The sequence below is a fragment of the Sciurus carolinensis genome, chromosome 9 (assembly GCF_902686445.1).
Source record: "Sciurus carolinensis chromosome 9, mSciCar1.2, whole genome shotgun sequence".
NCBI lineage: Eukaryota > Metazoa > Chordata > Mammalia > Rodentia > Sciuridae > Sciurus > Sciurus carolinensis.
Genome location: NC_062221.1, coordinates 2,353,333 through 2,375,986, shown reverse-complemented (window position 1 = coordinate 2,375,986; position 22,654 = coordinate 2,353,333). Strand labels below are relative to the sequence as shown.

General features: G+C 48.5%; 1 protein-coding gene across 11 annotated transcripts in view; it reads right to left on the bottom strand.

Moving 5' to 3' along the window:
• Window positions 1-22,654, bottom strand: part of Mbnl1 (muscleblind like splicing regulator 1) — a 179,736-nt gene that overhangs the window by 137,998 nt on the left and 19,084 nt on the right. For 4 of the 11 annotated variants that reach the window (XM_047563580.1, XM_047563590.1, XM_047563592.1 and 1 more), the window contains exon 1: window positions 18,416-18,545. The exons of 1 other annotated variant lie outside the window; for it this stretch is intronic. The gene's annotated coding sequence lies outside the window, so the exon portion shown is untranslated. Of the gene's footprint in view, window positions 1-4,289; window positions 4,309-18,415; window positions 18,548-18,916; window positions 19,137-22,654 lie in introns of those variants that run through there. 6 more of the 11 variants (XM_047563595.1, XM_047563581.1, XM_047563583.1 and 3 more) reach the window with 6 other exon arrangements.

Sequence of the window (22,654 nt, the reverse complement as noted above, 5' to 3'; positions counted from 1 at the left end):
AATAAAAACACAATGTGTGAGTTCCAAGTGCCTGTGGGCATGCTCCGTTTGGGAGACCTCTGCTGGCACTGTCACATGACTAAAAGGAATGCTTCCAACACACTGCTTCTTCAAATGCAAGAAAACAGCTCATGACCCCTCCTCTAGATTCTAACTGACTAAAGGAAATGGTTTCTGACAGCCGCTATAAATGTAAGTTATTATCAAACTTGCTAAGGTGCAAGAGAACTCTGGAAGGCTGACGGTGCCCAGACATGGGTAACTTCCCAAGGCTGGGCACCCAGAGGCACTCCTTTACCCACGTGCGCTGGGTCCTTCCCCAAGCCGCATGCACCTCCAATTAAAAGATCCCAGACCCTGCCCTGTCCTCTCGTCTGACCCCCTGAGCCTGTTAGATGGCAGAGTCCCTCCCTCCCGACTCCGCTCCCTCCAAACCTCTCTCCCGGTGAGTGAGTAACAGCTCCCAGAATACAGAAGTATCTGAAAGCCGGTTTTTAAAAGACTTGAAATGGCTGGATGGCAGGATGTGGGCATTTCCAGGGGTTTTATTCTCATTTTGACAAAGTGATTCACCATGTTGTCAGAGTATAAATAAAGTCATGTGTCTCAGGAGATGGGATCAAAGATTTTACTCTTAGGATTTTCTACTTTACAAAAGAAGACACACATTGAACCAAATAATAGGACCGCTTGGGATTTATTTCCTTTGCTAAATAGTAAAAAAAAAAAAGCCAAAACTGGCCCTCTTCCTAATTCTTTCAAAGGCACACGGGGTCTGTGCATCCCAGAAGGGCTGTGACACACGAGAGCCAACCACACCCTTCCAATGAGACAATGACTAAGGCCCCGGGCCGTCCCTCTGCATTCTGAGCTCTCACAGCCAGAGAGCGGCTGCCATGCCATCCGAACGCACCCACGCAGCCGCCAGCAAGCTCCAGCCACTGCCCGTCCACTGTCAATGGCTAGGCTGACCTTCGGGGAGGCTGGTGCTCCACAAGAGGCCCGGCGCTTAGGGCTGGCCACTAACGACACCAGACACCGGAGGCGCGAGACCCGGACCTCAGGCTTTTACCAGACTCCAGAGGTCATTCTTTACCCTGTGCAACTCCGAGGATCCCCGTCAACCAGAGCTAGACGTTATTGTCACACCTGACGGCTTACAGCCTTCTGACCCATCATTTCCTCAAAAAAACAGACTTTCTTCCTTGCAAAGATGGCTTGCTTAAATATTTAGTGGCATGCACTTTGATTATACTCTAACTACTTTGGAAAACTAGTACACCTGTAAAATGTTCTGGAAAGTTCTGCCAATACTCACTACTAAACCACGCATGCCCCTTGGCCTCACGCTTACAATCTGCGCACCGTATGATGCCACCCCTCATGTCTCAGGGCATCCGCTTGAGCCAGGCCTAAGGGTGCCCTACGAATTAGATTGCAAAAGCAACCAGCTTGGTAAAAAAAAAATCCCCCAGTACATCTAAACGAACACACAGACAAATCAGAAGAACGTTTGTGTAGTGATCCCGGACTACCCAGATTTTCCAATCATTTCAGAATCAAATACCTATTATACATACACATGAGAGAAATGCTTCGGACAGCGATGTGTAGGCTCCATATCTATTTATAAGAATAATAATATAAGGGCTGGGGGTATAGCTCAGTGGTAGAGCAGCTGTCTAGCATACAAGTCCCTGGGTTCAATCCCAGTACCACCAAAAAATAATAACATTAACTTATAATAGTAAAATTATTCCACAAAAAAATTAAAAACAATTAAGATATCTATTTAATCACTCAAATATTATCAAATGAACTTAAGGATAATCTGAAAAATAAAATTTAATGCATAAGAATTAATGTATGTGTGTGTTTGTGTGTACGTGAAATTGGTAGAATCCCTTCCTTTATGTAGAAAAAAACCCAGTCCTTTATTTAAATTCAAGTAAACCCTCTACGTTCCAGTTAGTAGGAAGAAAAAAGACTTGGATAATTCTGTAATCTTCTTGCAATAAGAATCATTTTCTTTTGGATAAAACTAAGAATGCATGCTTTTTTGCTAAGTACTAATCTTTAAAGAGATTAACTTTTGAAAACTTAGCTCGGAGCCAGGTGCAGTGGCACACATCTGTGATCCCAGCTACTTGGGAGGCTGAGGCAAGAGGGCTGCAAGTTCAAGGCCAGCCTCAGCAATCTCAGAATAAAAACTAAAAGGGGCTGGGAATGTAGCTCAGTGGTAAAGGGTCCCTGGGTTCAATCCCCAGTACTAAAGAAGAAAGAAAGGTGAGCTCTGTCTGCGCCTGGGTGTCCAGGCCTCTCCGGCAAGGGCATCCTCTGGTCCCTGAATTCTGAAGTTCTCCTGGGACAGCCGGGCACAGAACTTCTTCTCCACAACCCATACATTCCACTGTTGTTCAACCCAGCAAACAACACCTTACAGACTGATCTGTAATTTCTTTCCATCCTAATACTTTGTTTTTCACAAGTCTCAGAGACGATGACAGATCATCTGTGAACAAATCAACCGCCTGGTGAAGAGACTGACTCACTAAGACCCCTTAGCTAATGAAATGGGAGAGCCAGGACTCAAGATCAGGTCTGGAGGGTTCCAGGCAGAAAACTACCTTCACGGCCGCAGTTCCATATCCAAGGCTGTGGAAATGACAAGCACTATAAATACAAGAGATGCCAAAATCAGAGCGAGAGGGTGTGCCCTGGGGCACGCGGGTGGGCCCGACTGTCTCCTGCGCACTGCTGGGCATGAGGTGGGTAAGTGCAGGGCAGCCTTTGGGTGCGGATTCTCAGGGAGATGAGATGGTCCCCTTCATGAGCAGAGGGAAGGACATGCTGTCTCTGTAATCCAGGGGCAGCCGCTAGGCATCAACAGGCACCCTTGGGGACGGGGAAACGCAACACCACAGCCACCAGCTTTTCCTCACAGGTCAGGGTTCTGACCCAGCTGCGGACTGCAAGGCTGCTGCTGAGGAAGAGGCCTGAGGGCCTGCATCTGCCCGGATGGCGCTTCCCTCAGGGGAACCTGAGCACAAGAGCAGAAAGCACACCACTCTAAGGCCCGCAGCTGGGAGAGCTCAGGACCTCCAGGCCAGGAAGCTGTGAGCTCGCGGACCTCGGCGGCCACCATGACATGGCTGAAGGAGGAGTGGCATGACCGTCTCCAACACTGGAAGCTGTTAAAACCACAGAGGACGGTGCCGGAGAGCGCAGCGCCAGCCGGGCCCAAGGGACAGCTTCCTTTCTGTAGGTGCCAAACCTACTCCCGTTCCCTGAGCCACCTGTGGCCCCGAAAAATGGTCAATGGTATGCGGGTTCAGAAAATGAAAACCCAAAGTGCAAACAAGCTAAAAAATTACAATCCTGGTTCCAGTGTCCCCACATCTCTCCTGGGACAAAGTGTGCAGATGCTGTTCCTCCAGTTCTTTTCCCTTCCTCTTAGAGCAGTATTTTCCCAAGAGAAAATCAAATACATTCCACACATACATTAAATAAGCATTAACGCCAAAAGCAGTACGCAGGTGAGACGAGGTATGTGCGCTGGTTGTGTTAACTGGATTGATCCCCCTCCCTGTGTAGCCTGGACAACTGGGGTACACCGGTGGGGTCGCAGAGAGGTCAGAGATGGCATGGAGGTGGCAGGCACCCCTAGGGTGACCTGGAGAAATGGGTTTTTCAGTGCTGGCGGTGGAACCTACATCCTAGGCAAGTGCTCTACCAGGGAGCGGCGGCCCGACCCGGACAGTGACTTTTCCCCGCTGAGAGACAAGAAGGGAAGGCAGTCCAGGCTGGGGAAATGCGGGCCACAGAGGCAGGCGGGCGGGGGAAGGACTGAGTGAGCACAGGGGCTGCTCTGCATCCACACGCAGCGGGCGGGCAGGAGAGGAGGCTGGCTCCGTGGCCTGGAGACCAGCTGAAGAATCCAGCCTTCACGTCCTCAGGGATTCGCATCGGAGGGCAGTTAGAAACCCAGCTCCGCACCCTAAGGTCCGGGGGAGAATCGGTATGCCCTCGGGGCACCAAGAACTTGGGTTGAGTAAGAGGGATCTTTCTCCTCCCGGGTCTCTCCAGCTGCCGGGAGCCGCGAGACCCAAGCTCAGTCCACCTCCGGCGCTGGCTTCGCCTTCTCCTTCTGAGGGACCTTGGTCACAGTGCCTCCCAGGGGCCCTTCCCTATGGGGTGGCGGCACTCGGAAGTAACACTAAAGCTACCAGGACAAAGCCGGAGGTAAAACACCTAAACTTCCGGGAGAGAAAAGAGAACTCAGAATTCACCTGTCAAGCCAAGCTCTACAGACAGTTCAGGGAAGACGGCCATCACCAAAGAGAAGGCCCGGCTGCTGAACCACGGGGTTCGGCCCTCTCTCCCCCGGCTGCCCAGCTCGACCTTGCCTGTGAATCAGTGCTCCTACCGGGACGCCAAGATGACCTTCTGAAGCTCGCAGGCTTCCAGGGCTGCAGATATTTTCAGCTGCATCAGCCCCGGCTATCACAGCGTTCCGTTCCGCATGCTCCTGAGTGGCGACACCAGGGCTCCTGCACCCGCCCAACCTTTGAAACCCACAATATTTGCTGCCACTCAAACTCGAGCTTCCTCTTTCTGGACCATTTTGTGGTGCCATTTCTCTTACTTAACTGCAAAGTAATAATGCTAAGCAGAAAATGACATTTTACTTTACAGGAAAATATTTCACTTATGCATACATAATACACCTAACATTGGTAGGGGCTTTAAAATAAATATTTCCTGGCATCTATATGTAACATTTTTTAATGACCAAAAATTTAATGGCAGCAAGACCTTACAAAACATCGTTATTTCTGCAATGGCTAATTTAAAACTTGAGAGATGTCTACATTTCCTAACGGCCCTTGCTGTTCATGCCTACCCAATGCCTACCACAGTACCCAGAATATAAAACAACCCAATTTTATATTTCAATAAACATCGCATAATCTGCACATTTAATATATTTCATTTTCCGCAGAAATACTGAATTGAAATATAGGTGCTTAATATTCCTGACATTAGTACCATACATTAGCACCTTAGCATAAAACCTTTCCTAAACTTACCATTCTCTATGAATGTATCTCTGAAATTTTTTGATATATTAAGGGAAAATATTTTTAATCCATTAACATCAAGCAATTACTACACCAGAACTGTTGCTGCGTGCACAGGTTAAAACTGAACGCCAGCAGAAGAAAATGCAAAGGTGATCAATCTGTGAAGACACAGACCGAGGCCTGAACAACAGTACCGACCTATCAACTGTTTGATCTCAGGCCTCAACAATCATGGACAGGAAAAATTTATTCAAATTTGCACGTGTCTCTTAGAAGTTTTTTTGGTTCTGCTTAGGGTCTACAGCCTACATGTAGGTTCACAAGTCCACTCAATGCAGAGATCCACAAAATGAGATAAAATGTGTTTCACAGCAAATTTATAAATTAGCCCATTAATTGAAGAATGAATCTCGTAGCTTCATACATTTATTCTGTTTCAAACTTAGTTACAACTTATACAGTACTTCATAATCATTTATGGAATATACATGGACATATGTATATAATGCAAAAATGTGCTCATATGCACACACATGGGCTTGCTGTAACTACTCTGCTAAGGATGTGGGGGTACGTGAGAAAAATCAACCAGAAATCTCCAAGAGAACACAGAGCTATCAATTCTCAATGGCATGTTTACTTATTTTAATGTTGGCCACAGATCTGCATTTTTTTTATAATGAGAGAAATGAACTCAATTACCCTGATGCCTATAATAATGTAGCTCAACAGGGTGCAGGAGCATTTGCTATGCACTTTGGGGGCTCAAGAAGCACGGAATTTTGCCACGTTAGCAAGCCATCCAGCACAGCAATTGGCAGAGTGCTCTGTCACTCAGAAGCGACATTAGAAACTTCACAGGTGGTGATGATTTTCAGTCTAAAAGTAGATTTTGCTGATCCTGGGAGTGCTAGGGCCGAGGTATCAGGTGGGAGCAGAACACTATGCAAACCACACGGGCAGATCAGGCCACTTGACGTGGGCTCCCTTCTAAGTCGGTGAGACTTCAAAGTCTGTTCAAGTCTCTGCTGTTTTACAACCACAATGCTTTACAAGCTTCCTTTCACATTGCACTTCCTTCATTCAGTCTTTCCAGAATTAACTTGGAGCAGGCCTCAAATCTGCACTGCTCTGGATATTTCTAGACGCTGTCTCTACCACACCAACGGAAACCAACAGCACACCCACAAGCAGCAAGGCCCCTGGCTGCGTCTCAGCCCTTAAGCACCTGGGCTGCTTGACCCCGAGCAAAGGGCCTGACCCAGAAGGTACCCAGGCCCTATCTCCCCGCCAGCCAGAGAGCAGTGCCCAGCTCTCGGAGCCCCTGTAAGAGCTGTGCTCAGCTAAGTGAAGAACGGGTGCTGTCCAGATGAGAAGCCAGTTTTTAAACATCACAATGCTAATGGTGAGGTCTCATGCTGTTCTGCTTTACTTCACCCATAAATGGGTCATTTTTCTCTAAGCCAGAAACTTCGGGAAATCAGAAAACATACCCTTACTTGCTCTTGAATATTTTAATCACAATCTTATAGTGAAACTTTTCATGTAGTGGGCTTTAAACAAATATTTACTATTAAATCTAGTTTTCTAAATTGAGAAGTTAGGAATGAGCTAGTTGTCTAACTTAGAAGGCCGACTGATCCTGGCAACAAGGGACCAACAGCCCTCTGCCTGTGGTCTCAAGGACAGGCACAGCTGCACCCCACCCCGGGAGTCAGGGCTGGCCCACAGAGCCCAGGTCTGCCTCCCAGGGGCTCGCCCGGAACCCTCGGGCACCAAGCACAGCTCACCCCGCTTACCGACTTTCTTTCCTGTACTGAAAAAGTTGTAGGCTCTGAAACCTGACTGTCAATACTGAGTGTCAGAATCTGTCCCTAAATCGGGAGTTAACGTGGAAGGAACTCAGAGGAATTAGAGTTCCCCATGTTGCTCCATAAGCACCAAAATCAAAAATAAATTTCTCAGGCTGGGGAGGTGGCTCAGTTGGTAGAGTGCCTGCCTCACAAGCACAAGGCCCTGGGTTCAATCCCCAGCACCGCAAAAAAAAAGTAAATAAACAAATAAATAAATAAATTTCTCTCTTCTGACTAGTCCAGGATGATACTATGGTTGGTTTATGCTTATTGATAAACTTCTTTGAAAAAAATAAACAGTATAAGCAATGAGTCACTTCATTTTAGTAATTGCAGGTGAATTTTGCTTTTCTCTAAAACAAAGTGACTAAAGAGTTGATGCTTCCCTGAATGGTTTCAGGCAAATTCCACACTCTGCCCACAAACGGCCTATTCTCGGCTCCTCTGTGCCCACTCTGTTTTGCCCTAACTCAGTGGTGAACGTTTCTGTCACTGCACTGGAGACCACTCTGAGAACAGGCACATCTTCTTCCCCCTTTCCCTCCAAAGCACACGTGGTCAGGAGCACACGGGCCTGGTGCTTGGTCAACACTGCAGGAGACGCTTTGCAGCCACGCCAAGAGCAAGACAGGCTCTTCCACTTTCCTCTGCACAACACCTGACTCTGCCGGTGTCCATCCTGAACAGAGGAATCTGCTGGCCAAGCGACAGGTCTCAGCAGAACAAGTCCTCAGAAGGGCTCAACTTCAAAGCCACAGCTGTGTCATGGGGGCCTTCGCAGAGGGCGCAGACCCCCCTGTGACAACGGGGCTCCGTGAGAGCATGGGGCACCCCAGGCCTGTGGGCTCGGCTGTGCCCTGCAGTCCCCTGGTGTCCTGGGAAAGCTCAAGCGCCATGAAGGCTCCGAGCAGCTGGCCCTCTGCAGCCGTGCTCTGCGTCCCCAGACGACCCAACGTGGGCTGAAAATACTGGGGAAATACCTGGGGGATGTCCACTCAGTGCAGAACATGCAGACCTTTGTCCCCGCCGCCTAACGACCCTGACGACCTTGACACTGTTAGGTGTTGCCCACCATCCAGAGACAGGTCACAGATGGAGCTGGGCCTCCCAGGGGGGCCCGGGGATGCTGTGCTGGCCACTGAGCCTCCCAGGTCCCTCCCTGAGGGGAATCCCAGGGCAGGTGCCAGGGGCCAAACGCAGAAGCTGAGGCTCAAGCAGGAGCCCATTTTGTTTTAAGTTTGTTCGGGTTCTTACAAATCCAAGAAACAAAGATCATAAGCATTTGCCACACTATATGCTGTCTTTAATCCCAAGGTTAAAGCAAAAAGATGAAACTCCGACACCCACTTAAATTAAGCTGGTACTTCCTAGACTTGGGTCAGTTGTTGAAAAGTCAAGTCTTTCAATTCCCAAATTGCACTCTGGAGGGTATCACCGGGCGGGAAGGAACCTGGCTTCAGGTCAGAGCTGCGGGAATTCAGGCAAACAGGTGGGCCTCTGCGTCTCAGTGTCCTGGTCGGTACCACGAGCCCCTGTGACCACTGCCCAGGTGCTCCCCCTCAGCTGCCCTCTGCAGCCCACCAGCGCAGCAGAGGCTCGGAGGCCTCAGCCCGCTTGGCTGCTCCAGCCTGCTCTCACCGCTGCCTCCATCTCTGCAGGGAGAGCTTTCGGAGGCCCTGGCCATTCAGTCCCGACTTCTTTGAATTTCCTTCCTGCTTTGAGCTTCCTCCTTTGGTCTCCATTGTGTGGTCCCCATTGTTAACATCTGTGTCTTTTTCCCCCAACTCAATTATATGTCAGAAAATGCCAGAAACTGTGCTCAGTTCAGGAGCCTCCTCTCCTGACCTGCTGCAATCCTTAGACTCTAACAGGTGCTCCAAATATGTTTGTTAATTGACTACTGAGCAGAACATAAAGGATGCATTGATCCTTCTATGGCCTCATTGTTAACATGATAAAGTTACTTTTGAGAGGAAAAGACCTGGGCACTTAGTAAACCTTAATCCATCACTGAGAAGTAGACTGTAATATTCTTCTTCCTATATTAATTGCTCTCAATACAATAAATGCTCTTAAAAATCCCAGTCCTCAAAACTCTACTTATTGAATAGTCATTTCCGCTATGCAAGGTTCAGCAAGTCTCCCCCCGCCGGCCCTGAAGCCTTCTGCAGAATTCTCTTTGAGGCACATATTTTTCAATAGTCTGGACTACTATTCTGCACTTTTCAAGTCATCTTGTGGAAAGGTCCGACGGTGCCTCAGAGGGACCCTATCCCTGGGCCAGAGACTTCCTGGTGTCTCTGCTGCTGCCAATCACTGCAGCCATCCACTGGTTTGAAGATCGTCAGCAAGGTTCTTAATACCACACGCTCCTGGGAATGCCACCCAACCGACAGCCAGCCTTCCCTGAATGCTGCAGCAGTCAAATTCACACAATGGCTCGAAGTCATTTGGAGTCAATTAGTCTAGTTAAAATTAGTGCAATAATAGAGAAGGTCAAGAAGAATTCTCATTTTAATGCTGCTTCATCTTAGTGGATTAAAAATGAACATTTTTCTGAGCATCCTCTCAACGCAACAGAACAGATTTTCACTGTACCTCACAAGGCAAAGACCAAATACGAAAAAAAGAGTCTAACAACAGAAACAGGCATGTGCCAAAGTGTGGCTTCTGCTTAGTACTAACAATGCGTAAAAAAGCAAGTAAGATAGCTCAGCCTTATTCTTTGGCTCCATATAAACATGCTATATATTCACAGACATATAAATACTATAATTCCTATAATACTCTTCAAGGATACAGAGAATCTAAACTAATAATAAAGGGTAAATATTTATAAATAGGACCTTTTTCTTGAACACTCTCTTGATCTCATGGGTATTTCTCTGTATATGATTAAATACAAGATAATCCATCATTACCGTGGCATCTTCTGCTTAAACTATGCTAAGTCATTTACTTGTAAAGTACGCAAGTCTCTCAAGCCAAGCCTCCTGACAGAGCTTCTGCTCCACGGGAAACAGCCCTTCACAGCCACTGGCCAAATGCAACGGCTTAGTTATTCCCACAGGCAAATCGCTCTGTTTATAAGAGTGACTGATCATCAAGGATTTTTATTTCCAGGAAAAAGAATACACAGTTACACTGATACCTTCCCTAAAATAGCCAGGTCTGAGAAGGACAAATGTCAACCACGCTGACACATTGCAAACTCACTCTATCATGCATCTATCTGCCACCTTGTTTATCACTGAGGACAGGTCACACAGGCAGGCCGCGTGGACTTCAGCAAGGGACCCAACTGCCTGCTGACGCTGAGAACGCCCCAGCAACTAGCAACAGACCGTGAGGACAAGGCTGCGCTTACTTCAGAATTACTGAGTCCAGATGGAAATTCGGTGGCCGTCCATAGCCCATGGGGTCTTGAGCACCCCCACCTGGTACAGCCAGTACGTGGGGCTGACACATCTCCACCCGTTCGAGTTAGGACCCCTGATGAGACACAACTTCATGTTTTTCTCTAGCTGGTATTTTAAATATAATTCTTTATTCCAATACAGCTGTGAGGCCCAGGGAAAGCAATCGGGTTCTAAATAAGGAATTCTGATGGACGGGAAGCTTCCTGAATTCTGAGGATGATTTTAAATCCTTGGTAGTAAACCAAAGCTTCCCATGTTCCTCTCCCCTCTACTCCACCCTCGGGACCCTCGGCCCGACACACATCCCCAGCTCCACCCTCAGGACCCTCACCTGGCACATGTTCCCAGCTCCGCCCTCAGGACCCTCACCTGGCACACATCCCCAGTTCCACCCTCGGGACCCTCACCTGGTACGTCCCCAGCTCCACCCTCGGGACCCTCACCTGGTACGTCCCCAGCTCCACCCTCAGGACCCTCACCTGGCACATGTTCCCAGCTCCACCCTGGGGACCCTCACCTGGCACATGTTCCCAGCTCCACCCTGGGGACCCTCACCTGGCACATGTTCCCAGCTCCGCCCTCAGGACCCTAACCTGGCACACATCCCCAGTTCCACCCTCGGGACCCTCACCTGGTACGTCCCCAGCTCCACCCTGGGGACCCTCACCTGGCACATGTTCCCAGCTCCATCCTGGGGACCCTCACCTGGCGCACGTCCCCAGCTCCACCCTCTGGACCATTGGCCTGGTGCATGTCCCCAGCACGCTCGGCTTTATTCCTGTGCCACTGTATCCACATGGTCCCACCTCCTGCTTGCCAACCGCAGTCTGGACTTTATCCGTGTGTCCAATCCCTCCTCTGTTCGAAGTCACCAGAACACAGCTCCCTGAGGTCATGTCCCTAGACAAGGTCCGCTCCTGCTCAGCACTTGCTAAACCCACCCAATGGCCTCCGAAGCCCGGCGCCAGCCTCCTTCCCCCTGCTCCGGCCTCTCCCCAGCCTCGGCGCCCTCTGGAGCCTCCCTCCTCCTCCTCCTCTGCACGCATTCTTCTGGAGCCGCCCCAGGTGTGAGTTCCCAGCGTTCATGCCCTCGATCTCCCATCGGCAGCCAAAACAGCATTTTTTAAAAATCTGCTTCTATTCTTTTAAGTACAAACGTGGGTTCCTCCTGGTTCAACTCCTTGCGGTGCTACTCACTAGGTCAACAACCTCGGGCCGGAGGCCCACCTGTGCCTCAGTTTCCCCGTCTGTGCCGACAGGGTGTTGGCAGTGCCCACCTCATGAGTGGAATACACAAATGGATGCAGAAGCCTCGGCCTGAGGCAGGAGAGCACAGGAGCCTAAGTGCTGTCATCTCGCCTCTGTTCTTTATTTATCTGGGCAGGGGGCAAGACGCTGGGTTAAAAACTTGATGCGGGAATAAGAAAACAACAAAGCCTCTGAACTCTGCAAGCGAGCAGGGCGGCTCCAGTCATGCTGCCGAACCTTTAGGACCAAGATGAAAGGCCTGTTCACAGCTGCAGCAAACACGGAATGAGCCCGGGTGGAGCAATGGTGAGCGAGAGGCCTGCGGGACTCAGCACTCCCGTCTGTGGTTATGAGCCCGCAGACGGAGAAACCAAGGCAGGCAAGAGCAAAGCCTTTCCCCTGAAAGCCAGTCTTCCATTCAAGCGAACGACAAAAAGTTAACAAACGTTTGGAGACCAAGCAATGAAATGATGAAAGCCGCCCGGCTGTCACGCCTGCGCTCACTGCGGAGCTCTGGCTTTCCAGACAAGCCGCGCCCCTGACGTCTGTCCCGGTGGTTCTACCTGTACCCAACAAACACTGGAGTCAGGAAACAGACCTGGAGTGCTCATGGAACTGGTGGATCGTCACGACTCTGCTTTGTGAATCCAAAATTCGGTCAACACGGAGGGCCACGAGGGGCCCCTGGGGGGGATCATGAGTCTAGCCACCAGCTCGGGCTGTCCCAGCAGCAAGGCCCGGCCCCTCCCCTGCACACCACCCTCCCTGGACAGCCCTCCTGGTTTCTGCTAGAAACGGAGAGGCTCCCTCCAACCCAGGGAGTCTGAAATGTCCTGTAAGGACGTTCTCTTGTAACAGGACAGGACAGAAACAAATAGAATGCTAATGTATCATCTCTCCCGTCATCCACCATACTGATAAAGAGATTATGGGACCTATGATGGCAAGGTTCTGACAGGGTGGACAGGCTGTGGAGAGGCTGGATGCGGACACTAAGGCAAGCTCAGAAGAGGTCTTTGAGGGTATCCCACATGACCACGGAGGGCTAGGTCTCCTCCTGACCCCCTGCCGGCCTGCACAGTATGTGCTTGCCTGCACCACAGACCAGCTAACTGCCTTACAGTCCCACTGCATACAGAACTGTTACCATGCTTTTTAGAACCTTCTGGAAGAGTTTATCAGGTCAAAGTCATGGTAGGAGGATGTCTGCATACAGGCATTGTAAGTGCAAAGCTTAGAGACGTTGCTATCCCACTTCTCACAGACAGGTCCCTTAAAGAGCCACGAAGGTTCCCAGACACCATGAATATGAATTCAAGGTATGACACTTGTACCTGTGTCCAAAACCATTAGCTATACCTTCTGGTCTAGGGTCACTTTTATTCAGTCGTGGAAATTAGACACTCAGGCTGTTTCTGATTTGAACTTTGCCCGCGTCCTTCTCTCTTTGCTGCTCATGATGCATACTTCTTTTCCAAAATGAAATCCCTGTTCTCTGGTATGTCTCAGTATCATTTTCACTGATGAACTTTAATTTTCTTTCACTGTACACAAATGGAGTACAACTTTTCGCTTCCCTGGTTGTACACGATGCTATCACACCGTTCGTGTAATCACATGTACATGGGGTGATGATGTCTGTGTCAGTCCCCCAACTTCCCACCCGCAGCCCTCCTTTCCCCCCATGCCCCTCTGCACAATCCAACACTCCTCCACTCCCCCGACCCCCACCCCACTGATGAGCTTCAATATGCAGACTCTGGGCATACGCTGAAGTTACCAGTGTCACCTAGGGATAAGAGCCGGTTACTTTCAGACCCGCTTTCTCTTGGGCAAACTCTCAGCACCTGCTACTTGCCTCAGCCTCCCACTTAGTTTTCCTGATATGTGTAACTATGCAGTGTCTGTGGAAGCTTTGATTTTATGGTTTTCACTAACCCTAATGACAAACTCTGTCCACGTTGTAGTGTAGGTCACTTGGGAAACGATGCATGTCTGCTAGATAAAAGGTCTAAGAACATGGAGGGAAACCCTGTGTGGATGGTTTGTGTAAACATGGCAAATGCAGACAGATGTCACCAATCCTCCTTAACAGAACACGATTTTGGTAAAGGTGAAAATAAGGAATGGCAAATCTAAGCATGCCTCACTGCTGAACTGTCTGCTTTCGTCCACACTTGCGGGTCCGAGCCACACTGATCTGTCTCTTCTGTGTGGGGACTTTTCTGTGCCACGTTTCCTAGACCTGACTCAAAAATGTTGTTTCTGTTTTACACCTAATTTCAAAACTCAGCAGATAGCCAATGGGGGGGGGGGTGCTATGTGGACTAAATTCAGTAGATTTTCACGAATAGTGGGGTACTTTTTCACAGTATGTACTCACCTATAAATCAACTTTACAAGCTAAATTAATATCTCAAACCAGCCTTATCCTGTTCATTTCACAAGATTAAGCTTGTCCCCTAATCTTACAATCTTGTTAGCTCTTTAAAACAAGTTCATGTTTAGTTAATAACAACCAAATTTTTAAAAATGAAAGTGCAGAGAAAATCCAGTGTCAAATGTAAATTTTTTTAAAAATGCCTGATAAGGGGTCTCTTTTTAACTAAGGAGAGACTAGAATGGAGTTGACACCTGTATGCATATCAGCAGTGATCTTTGGATTTATATTTATGCACTTTTTAATAATATCATAGCATTTAGCACAGAGGACCTGAGCACTACTCAGCTGCTTTAGCAAAGGCCGGCTCTCCAGCCACACATGCCGGAGCACGGTCTTCCCACCTACTGGGGGCACGCCCCCACACCTCAGTAAGTACCTTTGGGGCAGGCAAAAGTCACTCTCTCCACTTCTTAAAACAGTATCAACAGAAGTGACAGCTGTTCTCCTGGAGCAGACACACTACATGAACCACGTATCTTCTAGAAACATCTCCACCTTTTTGAAATACCTCAGTGGAAAAGTTTTCATTCTACCCAACATGTCTACATTTAATCTTGAGAGTAATTATCCCTGTAATGTTTTTAACAAAGAATAGTCGCAACAACCTTTGAGCAAGATCTCAAAAGTAATGGAAAAAGTGCCAAATACATGCCCACTACACCAAGTCTCTTGGAGATTAATTCTGTAGATGTCACAGGCACATATGACAAGATACCTCTCTAGAAACATGAGTGATTATCTGAAAAAGAAGTAATGGATTTCTGTTTTTAAAAGCTAAAAATATGTGTAAAACCACAATCATGTGTTAGCTAGTTATTTCTGGTATGTGTTCAAGGATATAGCTATATGCTTATATAAATGTACATTTTTGAAATATGAAAAATACTACAGAAAAATCAATTTCCCTACCCCAAATGTAAAAATAAAAGTGTCCACAGACATTTAATGCTGTATGTCAATAGCTCTTCTTGAATCCTCTCCTTTTCAATCAATAACACTCCAACCATCAGTGAATATGCCCCATGACTCATCAGAAACGATACACAGTTAATGGGATCATCGTCCCCTGATCCTCCACACAACTCCTGGACGCCAAGGAGAACAGGCCTCGAGCTGAGGAGGACGGATTCAAGATGCCACCAAGCCAGGAAGCAGCCTCTCTGGGCTCCCCAAGGAACCGGCCTCCTGCTTCCACCATGTCCTCTACCTCCGTCCCTCTGACGTCTTTCAAGAACATAACAGCACGCATACTTTATATGGTTAGGAAGGAACCACATTTTTTTGGCTTCACATTGGCTGTGCGAGGCACAATGGAGTTCAGTTATGAAAGTATCTGAAAGGAATGTCTCCAGGACCTGTGCCACCGTGCGCTGTTTACAGCCAGACGCTGTCTCCAGAACGCCTCCCAACCAGCAAGAGGATGTCCCTGCGCACAACGGCTCTCGGAGCCCATGACATCACCTTCCTAGCTCTCCAGGAGGCCTGAGCCCCTGCGGGCCACAGGCTTTCACTCCTGGGAATCCTGCGTTAACTAACACTGGGTCAGGAGTTCCTTTGGATGTACTCGATGTTTTTATTTTCTAAGGAAGGAAAGTCACAGCAGAGGAAAATACAGATTAAGCTTCTGGAGATAACTGCTATTTACTGAAAACACTACTTTAGAATAAATTTTAGTGACTTGTTTATGTTTGGTAACTCCAGGACAATGATAACTATAGTGTCTCTAAAATGTTCCCAAGTAGCAATCATACTCTATTCTGGCCTTTAAGAGGTGTTAAGACTCATCCTCCTAATTATAAGCCTTTCTCTGCTATTACGACCTCACCATTAAATCTCTAAACTAAGTAGTAGTTTGGAGGAAATAAAAATAGATGTAAGGTAGTATGTTTTCTCAAATTTTGGTTACAACAGATAAGAAAAATAAGACATTTCTACGAATAATAAATTCTTTATCTTGCAAAATAAGTCAATTTCATTATGCTTTGACCAGCAAACTCTTTCTCTCAAAAAACTGTTTTCCTGCTTTATTCTAGAATGGCACTGTCCAATCTAAACATAATGTAAGCCACATTTATCATACTGTTTCCTAGTAGCCACTGTAAAAAAGTAAAAAGAAACAGGTGAAATTAACCTGATAAGATCTGTTGAGGCCAACAGCCAAAATATCATCATCACGACCTACAATCAATAAAAAACCTTCATCAGAGGTTCCAGTTTTCTCCTCTGTAAGAAGTTTTCCACACATTTTACCTCACAGGAAGCCTCAATCTGACTAAGCCACACTTCAAGTGCTCCAGGAACACGTGGCCAGTGGTGGCTGACAGGACGGCACCTTCTGGATTCCCAAAACCATGACCATTTGTGGCTCACTAGGCCAGACACTGCACCACCTTTCTGGGGAACAGCTCTGTGGTCACGGCATGGCTGCCAGACTTCATACTGAACCCATCATTCAGTGAACATGGTTCACCTCCTGCCTCCGCACCCCTGACCCTCAGGTCTTCTGCCCACCTGAATGTCATTTTCTTAGCACATAAGAAATTCAATCACCTCTTCTTTCCAAACTTACTCCAAGCAGGACCCGAGGTGCTCTCTAGTCTGCACATCTAAAACCAAGCAGAAAGCCAGAAGGTACAGGAAGACTATTCTGATTCTATAAATAGATACGTCAAATACAGGCCTAATGTATGGTGGCAGTCACAAATGCAAGGGCAATTTTTTTTTTTTTTTGCTTACAGTGAAGACGGGAAATTTTATATAACAAAGTCACATACTCTTCCTCAATGAGAAATACGAGTTTACTCTTTTCTCCCCCAAGGAGAAACCTTGGAAGAATCTCTTCTTGTTCTGGAAAAGAACCCAGTGTTTCATTTCATAGGAATTCTGTGCCCAGAGGAAGAACAGAATGTTGGAATCGAATTTAATGAATTCAACTTGGAGTCGGAGTTTGCCTCAAATATGGAAGTGTAAACACAGCAATATCGTCTGAACCACACAGCACTTCGGTTTCTCTTTGGCACACAACCACACAGGGCACGGCACTGGTACGTCTGCACAGAGATTTGTTCTAGTTACACAAGAAAAAAATTCAACTAGGCAAATGTGAGGTTTTCCAGAGTCTCTAAGTAATAATAAAACCTGATTATTATGTCTTAAGTGACAGTATAATTACAGACAGATGAACAGGTTTGCTGGCGCTGACCTAACCTGTTCTCTAAAACACAAAAGGTAACTTTTGTAGTTCTCAGCGAGGAACCCCGCATTAAACAAAGGAGACTAAAAATTACGTCTACATTTTGAAAGAAGGCCTAACAACACAGCAATCAAGTAAAACTGTAACCTGCCAGCAAATGCAAAAAAGCAGGAGAATGGGAACATTGCAGGGTTCCTAAAACAGTCCACAGCCACAGTTGTCACCAGCTTCAAGGAAGCAAAGACCCAAGTGACAGCAATGTGCTTTCACAGGCTACAAAATAACCTAATCAGGGGCTCTGGCTATAACTCCACGTCCAAGACAGTCTCAGTATTGAACTTCATATTCTTGGGATAAATTTTGAAGTTGTTGAACTTTCGTTTTAACCCACCAGGGTGGTATTTTATCTCAATAGCAACAAGGGGGCAACATCAGCACTCAGGAACCCACAGGGAGAGGCCGTGGGGGGGCTGGCTTGGCCTGCTATAGAATAGTTATGTACTAAATGCCCTCTTTGTATAAACAGACACTGTGTTCAAACCCAGAAGGGAGGAACGCAGTGTCCGCTGGTGTAGTATTTCAAAGCACGTTGCAGACGGCCTGCAAATCCAAAGACATTAATTACATTATGACTTTTCTCTGGGTTTATTAATTTGTCTAAGAAACTCCTTGGAGTATGGCAGAGCTGAGGATGCATCTGCAACCCACGTCCTGCGATGGTGGGTACACGGCAGGCACAGCGGCAGTCACCTTTAGGGCATCTGCTTCCTCGGCTTTAATCATGCTCCACGGAAATGCACCTCGAGTCCCAGCCGCCGCAGAGGCAGAGGCTCCAGGCCCCGGGACGAACACAGTTGGGCTTGTATCAACACCCCCTGGTTGTAAAGCGCCCTGAGCCCGCCGGGAAGGGAAGGCACAGCTCACCACATACCTGCTCGTGTTACAGGCTCCGGAATCAAAGTATTCTCACATGACACATTACTACCAATAACAGATTCCGGCTCCGTTCAAAAAAAAAGAAAAGAAAAAAGTGGGTGGAGGGGGGCCACATATTTGTCCTGCTTTTGTCTAAAAACCAGAACCCAAGTACCAACTACTTTTCATTCTTCTCGACCTTTCATGAAAGCAATGCAATCTACCAACGGCGGCTCCACCCAGAGCGCCTCTATACTTACTTTTCTTACAGTTTTGAGTGACGCACTACAAAACGGTGGAAAAAAAAAAGCAGCAGCAGAAGAACAAGCGGCGGCAGCAGCCTTCTCATGCAGGGCGTCTTCCGCCCTGTAAACTTGGCCAACAACAAACTGGACTGAAATACAGCACTCTCCATATAAGGCAGCCCAGCTAAACATGTCATGCGTAATTTATGGGTGGCAGGCAGAGAATTAACCTCTGCGTGCACATATTTGGCCCAGATGGAAGCCGGGCTGGACGGCCGCCCGGGCCGAGGGATGCGGGAGCGGGGGGCGCCGCGGGCTCGCGCCTCCCCGGCCGTCCAGCGGCCGGTCCACTTCCACGCACCTGTTTCGCCCCCGCCCGCCGGCCCCGCCGCCCAGCCCGGCCGGCGGCGCGGTGACAGCGCCCGCAGCGCCCCTCCCCGGGCCCGGCCGGCCGGCCAGCGCGCCCCCCGCGCGGCCAGGCCCCCGGCCCCGCACTGCGCGGCGGCGGGGACTCACCTCTCACATGTTCTCGGCGGCAGCCCGATGCCGCGCGGGGGCCCGAGGCATTGTGGGAGGCATGACTCCGGGATGCCGCGCGGAAATGCAACTTGTCAGCGCCCGTCACGCGAGCATCGCCGCGACCCGCCCGCCGCAGTGGAAAGGCTGTGGCATGTCGCGGTGCAGCCTCTTATCGCCGGCTCCGTTTCCGCCGCGGCCGCGGCCCCTCCCCCGCCGCCCAGCCCCACCAGGAAGCCGGCGGCCGCGGAGCTCAGCGCGCACGCGGCGGCGCACGGCGCGGCCCCGACCCGCGCCCCCCGCGCCCGCGCCCGCGCCCGGCGCGCGCCGCCCCCGCCCCGCCCCGCCGCGCCCCGCACCGCGCGCTCTGCGGACGCGCCGCGCCCCCGCCGCCGGCCGCCCCCGGGATGGCGGGACCCCGGCTCGCGGGCTCGCGGAGAGGCCCACGGACGCGGCCCCGCGAGGGCGCCCGCAAGGTTAGGCTGAAGGTTAGACTCGGCTTAGGCCCAAACCTGAGGCTGCGGCGGGGCCCCGGTGCACCGCGCAGCGCTGGAAGCTGGCGGCTGGAACGGGCGGGAAACACGCCTGCAGCACTGCCAGGCCGTCTGTCTGCACTCGGCTGCGCTGCGCGCGGCTTCGGAATTCCTGGGTAGAGCTGCCGGTCCCCACGCACAGACAGACCGGCTCCCCAGCCAGCTCGCAAGTGACCCTCGGGGGGTAAAAGCCCCCGGAGCGCCAACTCCGTGCCGGGAGATGTGCAGAAAGCAAAGAGCCCTCCCTAGAATAAAATGTTCCCCAAAACACTGAAATATCCGCCGGCAACTAAGCCATGGCGTTGCCCAAGCTAAAGACAACACCGCCTCGAATCCTAATTCACTGTAAGAGGCAACGTGGCTTCACCTCCAATGGAAAGAATCCCGGGCTGCTGTGAGGTGATGAAGTTTTGGAGATTGGGGGGCAGGATTTCCTTTAAAATTAAGGAATTTTGGTAACTTCCCCAAGGATGATTCTGAGAATGTTTATTGCAGGTTTGGGATGTAATTCGACACAAAGTGTGGCACAGTGTTCCTCCAGAAGAGCCACTGGGTTATGCGGAAGAGGAAGAGGCCAGCTTAAGGAGAAGAAAGGAAAACATCAGGAAAGGTGCTAAAGGACAGAACCTTCCAGAAGGACTAATAACAGTTGAGGTCTTGATCTGTGGCTACATCCACCAAACACTAAGTTAATGCTTTGTACGGATGGCTTCCAGAAGGAAGAAATAAGTTGATGAAATGGTGCCACTTCTCAGTGTTAATCATTAAAAAGTACCCAAGTCCCCACACAGTTGAAACAAAGTAAAAGGACACGGACACTTTCTCAGAGAACAGGGATGGGTACTTTCTATTTGCCAGTCAGTAACCACCCCAAGCTATGGGGACTTCCTCTCTTCTTAATGAGCATTCACTTCCACCACTACAGCAGAGACGCAAGAATGGATAAGAGAGTTCCTGCACTCCAGGATGATGCTTCCAAGAGGGCAGAGGCAACCCAGTTAATTCTGCCTGAGGGACGGCGCTGATGGCAGGGGCATGGCCATGAGGTCCCTGAGGAGAGTCAGGAAGGCCTCTTGGAGGCCATCTGGTACCTTGAAAGGCATATAGAAGATAAAAGGAGAATTGGGTCCTGATGCAGAAAGAGCACATGCCCGGCCTCTGCCAACCTTTCCAGAAGGGAGGGAGGGTCCCCTGGGCAGTGGCTGGAGATGAGGCTGAGAGTAGACACGTGTCAGTTCAAGGGGTTGCAGCTTTACTCTGAAAACTGACGAACTAGAGACTCTGCACAGTCAGGACAGTCCATGGCGTCTGGACTTGCAGAGAGACTTGCGGTGGCCGCTGGGAGTAATGGGGTGTGGGGTGGTGGTGAGGGAAGGGTGCATGGGTGTGGACACACTGGAGAAGTGACTCATGCGGGGAATGAGGAAGGGAGGCGTCTTGGGAGACTTCCAGGCCCCTGGCTTAGCCTACTGGTGTGCTTGCTGCTTGCCCTTCCGTTTCTTCTGTGGCCGCCCACTCTCTGTGACAGCAGAGGCCTGACTTCCGGACAGCAGAGCCACCTGGGCCACCTTTGCTGGCAGTTTGCTGCCCCAGGTCGTGCCCACATCCCTCTCCTCAGGTGCCCGGAGAACTGCCGTGGGCTTGTCCACGAGTTAATTTTCAATTGTTCTCAGACCCGTCAACTTCCAAGTTAGAGTTCTTTTTTTATGTGAGTCAGAAATTTGCTTTATGCAGCAACATGGTGTACAGCAGGACTTTGAACCTGGGAATGGTTCAAGAGGGGAAATTATTTTTCTGCTTCAGGACTGCACCAGAGAGGAACTTTCTGGGAACAAAAGAGAAATTGAAACTGAGACAAAATTTCGGCTCCACCTAATGGAACACAAAGAAATACAAGAAAGACCCTTGACTGTTAGGAACGGTAAAATAAATACTCTAGCAAAGAACAAGGAAAAAAGAGAATGTTATTCTACATTAGATAAAGGGAAAAAGAATGGCTGAGGAAACAACTCTTAAAACAAAATGGTAAATCTAGAACCCCAAAATGAGCCAAAATAAATTGTAACATAAAACAATATCACCATTGGCTAAGCCTAATCTATTATCATTGATAATATAATACAAATGATGACATTTAAATTTTTGAAGCACTGTAGCAAACACTAGATCATGGCAAAATATTACATCAGGTTGCCGACTTTCAACTACCAGTGGTATCCTAACCACATTTCAAATTGTGGAAATTGCTAAGAAATCATTGCAGTAATAAAAAGTTAATAGTCCCCATTTAGAACATCACTGATATTTCCTCAGTGCCAGGAGAGTGCTCTGGTTTCTCTTACTCTGTGTAGTTACAGTGCAGGCCCAGGAGTAAGTACATCCATAAGTACAAAAAGAAGGTCATTTGTGGGCAGAAAGGGAAATTATAGAAAACAATTTCAGATGAAATAAAACTACTTTTTCAGACAGAGGAAAGAGTGTGCACTTTCCTGAAATACGTCAGTCCAGGCGAGTCTTCATTATACCAGTGCATCCCAATAGGAATACAGGTAAGGGACATGGTTTTTAGAGATAACATCAACTTCATTTACCAATAATGCAGATAAAGGAAATGGTTGCATTTATCTTTTTTCAGTCAAATGCAAGTCTTTACCACAACCATGCAAGTGTGTGTGTGTGACTTTTATCTTTCTGTCCTATACACCACAGTCACAGCTCAGTAAGTGCTCACTGCTTCCAAATATAATTTCCTTTTCTGCCCCCTTCTCCCAAATCATCTAAGGGAAAATATCACAAAAAAGATACTTTTAAAAAACGGAAATGTGAAAAGGTCTTGAATCACTGATCCAGGAATGCCATTTTTATTAGACCAGGATAGAAATAATGACTTGAAACCTAGTGTCAAAACTGGGGCTCAGCATCAGGTCCCTGGCTTCCTCATCATGCTTAAATATAGACGGTTAAGAGAAGAAACTTAGAGAAAGCAATGAAGCATTGCAAACATACGTGTATGGAGAAACAGTTTTAAACAGATGCATTAAGTGTATCTTGCTAAATATTTCACAACAGGGGCAGAGAGAGGATCCTCTTCCAGAGTATGAATTCAAACTTGTTCAGCTATATGATTAAGTATACTGGATAGAATTACATGAATTTTGTTTTTCTGCAAGAAAGTATATTTCATGTGCAAAATAAATCCTTTAAA